Source organism: Azolla caroliniana, unplaced genomic scaffold, assembly GCF_043228905.1.
Source record: "Azolla caroliniana isolate FFs.n. ecotype wild unplaced genomic scaffold, voAzoCaro1.0.p SCAF_898, whole genome shotgun sequence".
Taxonomy (NCBI): Eukaryota; Viridiplantae; Streptophyta; class Polypodiopsida; order Salviniales; family Salviniaceae; genus Azolla; species Azolla caroliniana.
In genome coordinates, this window is record NW_028231333.1 from 1 (window position 1) to 7,046 (window position 7,046).

Here is a 7,046-nt window from a genome sequence, read left to right on the forward strand (position 1 = left end):
TATTGTAATACTGGAGTTCGCCATAATTTCCTTAATTTTCCGGTCTTCAAAAACTTCCCACATTTCGAACGCTAGCTGCATCTTCTCTTCAGCATGCTTGAATAGAGAGATGGTCTCAGAAGAGTCCCAACTGGCCAGATCAAGTTGTCTTGCCATTGCCAAAGACCATCTAAGCTTTGCATTTTCAAAGCTCTCTTGACCAAGAGCGAGGACTCCTTCATAGAAATCCGGCTTCACCCTGAGAGCTTCTTCATACTTTTCCCGAGCAATCTCATATTGAGTTCGTGCCCATTCAAATGCCGCCTCCAGACGCTCATTGAAAACACTCTTGTCGACATCATTCTCTTCTAAAGGTATGCGTTTCCGAGCGGCACACATATGGACATTGCCCCAGTTGAAGAATGCCAGAGCTGCCACTTCCTGGAACTTACAAGCTGATGCCTCAAACAAGGGTTGGGCTTCTTCGCTCGTCACGGCTTGCTCCAAAGCTTCTGAGCAAAACTCCATGCCGAGCTCATGTAGGTCAACATGTGCTTCAGGATCAACACCAATGTGGGTTCGGAAGAGATTCGCAAAGTCGAGGAACCATTCATCTATTTCAATTTCTTTTGAATTCTCCTCTTCTTTGCTGTCATCTGTTGCATTCTCACGTCCGACAATGCTATCCGAGGCTTGGAACGTGACATCTTCTTTTCCAGATAATGATGACAATGAATGATCATGTTCTATAGCCTCAGGAGTTGCCTTATCCAAGCATTCCTGTTGTTCTTGTTCTTCTCCTTCTTCTTCTTCTTGTTCCTGTTCCTGTTCCTGTTCCTGTTCTTCTTCAATAACTGGTTCTTGCTCTGGATCTACTTCCACCACATGAAGCTTTAGAAGCGGCATTGGGTCAACGAAAATGGTATCTGAATCTCTTTGCTTACTTTCGATTGATTCAACTTTTGATTTCAACCCATCAGCTTCTGTAAAAGAAGCTAACTCGGCGAGGCGAAGCTCCTCGGAGCATGTAATAGTGATCAAGTCCCCATCTGCGTCCTTATACTTGATAAGCACAGCCTTTGAAGAGGGAAACCTCTTCCGAACAATCTCCCTCAAATCACTAAACGTAGATTTAATGGGCATTCTCGCAAGCCGGATATCATGACCATAGATGAGCTTCAATGGTCTAATGAGGTGATTAGATGAGTCTTTCTGCGGAACCACTTTTGAAGATTTTGGCCGAAGGGGAAGAGGCTTTAAAGTTTCATCCAGTCTAGTAGTAGACATGGAGATGTTAGGGGTGCTTTGCACACGAGAAGAAGGTGCATTATCATTGTTGGGGGAGGTTTGCACACAAGCAGAATCATTATCCGCTGCTCGAACACGAGAAGAAGATAGCTCCTCGTCCTTAAGGGTGGTTCGGTTCCGAGAAGAAGATAATAACTCCTCATCCTTAGGGATGGTTCGCATGCGTGAAGAAGAAGAAGAAGACGAAATCTCTTCGTTAGGGGTTGGTCGTATACGAGAAGAAGATAGGTGCTCGTTAGGGTTTGTTCGCATGCGAGAGGAGGAATGGTCGATATGACCCGACCCGGGAGCCGAAACCGCTTGTTTGGGCTCAGAAGGCGAAGGAGAAAGCTTGAGGGAAGGCATACTGCTCTCCTCAACCTTTTCTCCTTTCTTCTTCTTTGTCTTCATAGAGTTGGGTCTAACTGGAAGGGAAGGACCCCGACAGCTTCCTCCCACAACAGAAGCTCCTAGAGAAGCAGGGGAAGCCACTACATAATTCGATGAGGAAGATGTATTCGCATTAGATACACAATTTTCTATGCCAACTCTTCCTTTCAGACCTTCATCTCCATCTTCTTCATCTTTTTCATCTTTCCTTCCGACCTTCTCGTGATTGTTTTGGTCATATAGTGCAATCCTGAGCCGTTTCCCAAGCTCTAATGCTTCTTCATGCCCTGCTTCTTCTTCCAGAATCGTTTTCACATCAAGCAGAGCTAGCTCAAGCTTTCCCATGGCTTCAAAAGCTCTAGCTCTTCTGAACAATGCTCTCTGGAACTTGGGTTGAGCTTGCAAAGCGAGAGTACATTCTCTAACAACTAGTTCATAGTGAGAAGGATTCTTCATTTGCATCAAACAAGCCGCTTTGTTACTGTGGAAGATGGCTCTTTCTGGATGATTAGGGGTGAGCTTGATGGCTTTGTCATAGAGAGCAATGGCTTTTTCATAGTTTTTTGCTTGGAAGAGACGGTTACCTTCATCTTTCAGCTCGTGTGCGCGGCACAGCAAAACCGCGGATAAATGCTCCGCATTCATATTAGGGCTAGGGCTAGCTTTAGGGTTAGGGTTAGGGTTAGGGTTTGTGATTGGGATTGGGTTAGTTCTAGGGTTTGGGCTAGGAATTGGGTTTGCTTTAGGGTTGGGGCTTGGAATTGAGTGAGTTTTAGGGATTGGGTTTGGATTAGGGTTAGGGGTTTTTGTACCTGTATCAGTCTCCTCTATAGTTGGTTGTGAAGGGGTGCTTGATGTGGTCCTCTTCTTCTTCTTGTTGCCTGATTTCGCCATAGCTCTCCTCTCCTCTCCTCTGTTTCTTCACAACAACATATACATATATCAATATGTGAACCAACAACAATTGCAGAGAATTATCCTTATCAACAATCAAACAAACAAATAAACAAACCAAAGAAAAGCCTTGCAACGTTTTCACACTTTCCATTTTGCCCAGACATTCCCGCAAGCCCGATTTTGCCCGGACATTCTCTCGCAACCCCGATTTCGCCCGGACATTCTCACATCCCGATTTTGCCTGGACATTCTCGCAACCCCGATTTTGCCCGGACATTCTTGCAACCCCGATTTTGCCCGGACATTCTCGCAACCCCGATTTTTTCCTGGACATTCGTGCAACCCTGATTTTGCCCGGACATTCTCTTGCCCATTGATTCCGTCTGAATGTTCTTCTGAACACTTACTTACTGATTGTATTGATGGGCTATACGCAGGTTGTGTTGTGGGGCGTTAGTTGCAGAAAATCAAGATTACATCATTTCACAAGGTGCCAAGTGGATATGTTATGCTCGCAACGTAGCAAATGACCCTTGTAAGAATCTATCTTAATGTTATGACAAATTAAGGAGAAACTTAAGGAAGAACGAGCGCTAGTCCACTTTGAACCACCCCCTTGCGAAGGTAAGAGACAGATCCTAGCCTGCCCCCCCTCCCAGTTAGTGCCCCATACTATTGAGTACGGACATGGATCGTGCCTCGGGTTTGAAGAAGCAACCTAGCAAGATGAACACGTGTATGAAGCCAACGATTTGCCACACTATCAGTGTCTCTATCCAATATAATAAAGATGAACTCCTTCATGAAGGTAGCCAACCTTCTTATATAGGCTCAAACCCTAGGCCCTTGTCTATTTCACACAAGGTTGTTATTTTATAAGTGGGCCAACTGATGAAGGAATCTAACGTTATCTTCCTTATAGAGAACTAACCCACACCTAACCCTATGATTTATAGAGAACTATAATTACGGTTATGCTCATATCATACTCCCCTTTTGGAAAAGATTGCATTATTGCTATGAAAAGTCGGAAAAAATGGTTTTACGAGCATCTTCTCGCTCCCACGTAACATTTTCGATAGAACCATCCGTTCATTTAATTGTAAACTCTCAAACATTCTTTGAACATAAGTGTTTAGTTTTAGAATCGAGAATTCTTTCTTGCCTATGAGGTTTAGATGCGAAATCCTCAAAAGTAACTAGAGTTTTAATGAAAATTGAATTATTTTTATAACCCAAGAGCTCTTTGAGACAATTAACATAAAAGAAAAGATGGACTTTGATGTCAATTAGAAGGTGGAGGTTATAGACAGATGAACCAATGCATTTGAGGATTGTAAAACATCCAGTCTTCCAGAATAGCGTGCACACTTACTCGCTTACTTGTAGTCAACGTTGTAGAGTCATGAGGTAAAACACTTTCTATCCAGGGAGAAATACATAGGGTTGTTGATGCTGGTTAGCATAAAAACAAGCTTTGTCTTGAATCATTTTTATATTGCCCCATGCTATATGCAACATATTTTGCATATCACTTAGAAAGTTTTATGTACTTTGTAGTTCATCGTCATGGATCTTGACATCAAATTGGGCACATGGCTACATCAATATAAAAGTACTATTATAAACAAATTCCAAAATAGGAAGATATTGTTGACATATAGTAGGAATCCTAGAGGCATTAACTTGAACCATATCCTCAATGATCTGATTAACTCATTCTGTTTGTCCATTAAACTAAGGATGGTCTGAGGAATTGATGCTCAAAATAGTTTCTAGTTTCCTAAAGACTTGCGGCCAGAAATCACTAGTAAACTTCATATATCTATCACTCATTATATCCACTAGTAACTTGTAGAACCTTGATTACCTTTATTTAGGGAGCTCTTGACGCCATAGATACCAACCATTGATTGGAATAATGCCTCGATGATTATTGGAGTTGCTCCCATCTATGACCAAATTATATCATGGGACATTTATGCTTGCTCCTAATCATACATGCATTCATCAAAACTTAAAAGGCCTCTCCAAATCTCTTATGTTATTTACCTTGTGAAAATTCAATTTCCTAAGGTTTCTCCTCCATAGAGAAGAACCAATGTCACAAGTGTATCAAATAGCCACAATTTAGTTTGTGGCTCTTATAGTTGTTTATATACCAGTTGCCTTTCAAAAGCAATTAGGGCTACATATTCACGAGAAAGTCGGGCACATACAACTTCCGGTAAGGAGAAATGAGACCCTATGGATGTTACCTCAAAGTATACTATAAAATCGTGTGGATGCCACCTTTTTCTTCCCAAGAACACATCTTGTTCTAATGTCATTCCCTGTGCATGAGTGGAGTTAAAACATGATTAATCTTGTTTTTATCAAGGCTTGTCAACAAACCTTTTTCCATATTAATTTCAAACATTTAGATGTCTTTGTAGTCCTCTAGCGAGTGGATATGAAAACCAATGTCATCAATTTATACTTTTATATGGCGATAACCAGGAAACATGAGTCGAGAAAGAGGTACGATGCTAAAAGCTTTTCATAAATCCACATACTTACTAAATCCTATCTTTATGGGGTCTTCCCTCTCTAATAAGGGCTTAGATGATCATTATAAAGTTATGATGTAATGCTTGGTTAACTAGTCAAACGACAACCATTCCTCTTCGCTAATACACCCAAATTTGAATCTAGGATTAGGCCATAGAGTTTAGCCAAGTAATGGCAATCACGAGTATCCTATAATTGCTTGATATCATGGTATCTCCATCCTTGTGAACTGGTACAATGTTCGGAACCCCTTTATAAAGCTTGCCTACCTAGTTGAATGACAACAATTCCTCTTTGCCTATACACTCAATTTTTACTCTAAGATTGGGCTTGTTGAGAATCAAGCCCAACCTAGTCTAGTGTGTGAACACACCTTTTCAGAATGTATGAACATTCAAAGGTCAAAAGTCACCACTACTCTCTACACATTAACTATGTGATTCAATGACACATAACTAATGAGTTTCCACATTCCCCATAACCCATGAGCTTCTATAGCTCTAGAGAATGTGTGGGTGTTTTCGTAAGTTAATGAAGGGAGAGGGTGACCTTATATAAAGGACCTTCCTCCTACTTTATAAAGAGTCGGTTATCCTCACTTTCAACGCTACATTTTTTAACTTGATATTCTCCTTGTTAATATACATCTTCTTGAGTACTTCATTTCTTTTATCTATCTTGTGTTTCTCTCCTTTCCTCTACTCTTTCCACAAACACACACACATAACACACATCTCTTCTGCTGCACATAATCATATCTGATTCTTTACAGGGCCATATAGTTTTCATGGTATCATGGTATCTCCATCCTTGTGAATTGGTACAATGTTCAGAACCCCATTATAAAGCTTGCCTACCTAGTTGAATGACAACAATTCCTCTTTGCATATACTCAATTTTTACTCTCAAATTGGGCCAGTTAATGATCAACTAGGGAAACTTATTAAAGATGTCATAGGAATGAGAGCATGGTGAGACATGCATACATAACCTTTTGACCTACCAATCCACCTTGATCTTGGGCCTTTCTAAATTTTAACCAATCTATGTCTTTTTACATTTTTTGGGGTAAGAAAGGTGAATTTAGATAGGCATGAGCCAAATGGGTTGGGGTTGTTTTGGGATAACATTTAGTACATTTGTATATTCACGCTAAACTTGAGGTGTAATATTTTCCACGATCTTTTACTTTCTTGTCCTAAGAATAAGCAATGCGCTTTTGCCTCAAGTTTAGCCAAAGATTATCTCTTCTTACTCATAAGGCATTGGATGATAGCTCTTACTTGTTTGTGTGCACAATTACCTCGACTTCACATTGCAAAACGTCACCTTGTGTGACATTCCTCATCATATCAACTATTTTGTGTGGTTCTACCAAGTTTGGGTGCATTGCTGATTGTGTTGAGGGAAGGCATTCATAACTTGACAATCCTTGCACAACTTCCTCTAGATGTATAAAATGTTCCAAATCTCGTAGGCCATTGTATACTCCACACTACACAATGAATGTAGCCCAGGTAGTTGCTATTTACCCAACCTACTCTCGTTCTTAACACACATCATTTGTGCATACATCCTTCACCTCAAAGCATAGATACATTTGATCTACTGCCAAGTCAACAAGTCTATTTGAGATTGTGAACACTTGTATCTCAGTAGAAGAGAAGAAGGTGTTATTAGGTAATTGACTTGTTCTTGCACATCCCTTTGGGTGTACACATATAAGAACAGAGCAGAAATAGAAACATATTTCATTTAAATAAGAGAGGTATTAAATATTATAGGTGATTAGTCCGCCCTATGAGGTTGATTAATCACCTATAATGTGTGCCCTTCAGAATACCAGATCATACTTACAAACCACTCTCAATTGTCAAAAACAGAGGCAGAAAATAAGTCACTATATATAGTTTTCACTTAATTGTGTTTTGAATTATGAAAGA

The 7,046-nt window shown here is 40.4% G+C and overlaps 1 pseudogene across 1 annotated transcript; it reads right to left on the reverse strand.

Annotated features, from left to right (window-relative positions):
• Window positions 1–3: 3 nt before the first annotated feature.
• On the reverse strand, window positions 4–2,574 carry LOC147847527 (protein CLMP1 pseudogene; annotated as a pseudogene). Its single transcript, XR_015532317.1, has 2 exons — window positions 1,371–2,574; window positions 4–1,301 (listed from the first exon to the last, which is right to left on the reverse strand). The product of XR_015532317.1 is annotated as a protein CLMP1 pseudogene (transcript).
• Window positions 2,575–7,046: the final 4,472 nt, after the last annotated feature.